We start from the raw sequence: 902 nt of genomic DNA, 5'->3' as shown, positions 1-902 counted from the left end.
GAGAGAGAGAGAGAGAGAGAGAGAGAGAGAGAGGGAGGGAGGGAAAGTGGCTCCAGCTCATTCCTTATTTCATTTCCCCCCCACAGTAATTAATGCCATTGCTTCTCTTCCCACCTTTCATCAGTCCCCTCCCATGGCATCAGCCAAACATTCTCGCTGGCTGACTCCTCCATCACTCTTTTGATCCTTGCTGCTTGGTTCTTGCCAGGGAAGAAAGGGACCCTACCCATTGCCACACCCCTTTCAAAGGAGCTGGCTCGAGGTTTCTAACATCGGCCCCTCTTTAGGGAATCTTTCTTGCAGACCACATGCCATCTTGAATACTTGCTTTGAAGTATCTTAGCTTCCCATTGTCTCTTAGCAACATCTCCTGCCTCTTCATTTCAGGGACCCCGAGAGCACCAGTTCCTTTGATTTTTTCCACTCTCCATTTTCCCAGATCTGCTTTTCTGGCTGGGGAAGGGGGGCAGGCAGGATCTGAGGGGGTCAGATGGAGCCATCCAACTCTAAGCCTCCTGTATATAGGAGGAGTCAGGAGTGGGTAGCCTGTGCACGTGTTTATGTTAACAGTGCTGAGCAAGAGAACAGTGTGTTCCGGGGTCTGCTTCCCAAATGTCACATAAATCAGCTGGGAAACATGTTACCATTCTGAAGAAAGGCCAGGAGAGAGCGGCACGTTCCTGGGCTGTGCTTTTCTAAATCTCTTATTCTGGCAGTTCAGGCATCTCCTGTGCTTCATCGGGAAGGGGAAGGAGAAGGATAAAGGATTCAGCCAACCCATAGAATGTCGGAGCTAGAAGGAACCAGAGGGATTGTCAGTTCTCACCCTCTCCTTAATGAGATGAGAGGACCATAGCCCGGAGAGAGAGAGAGAGAAAAAGGTCTATTTCAATGTCCCTCAT

Source organism: Petaurus breviceps, unplaced genomic scaffold (genome assembly GCF_028583685.1).
Source record: "Petaurus breviceps papuanus isolate PSGF00001 unplaced genomic scaffold, PetGlider_PUasm1.0 174, whole genome shotgun sequence".
Classification (NCBI taxonomy): domain Eukaryota; kingdom Metazoa; phylum Chordata; class Mammalia; order Diprotodontia; family Petauridae; genus Petaurus; species Petaurus breviceps.
Note: the sequence above shows the minus strand (reverse complement) of the source record.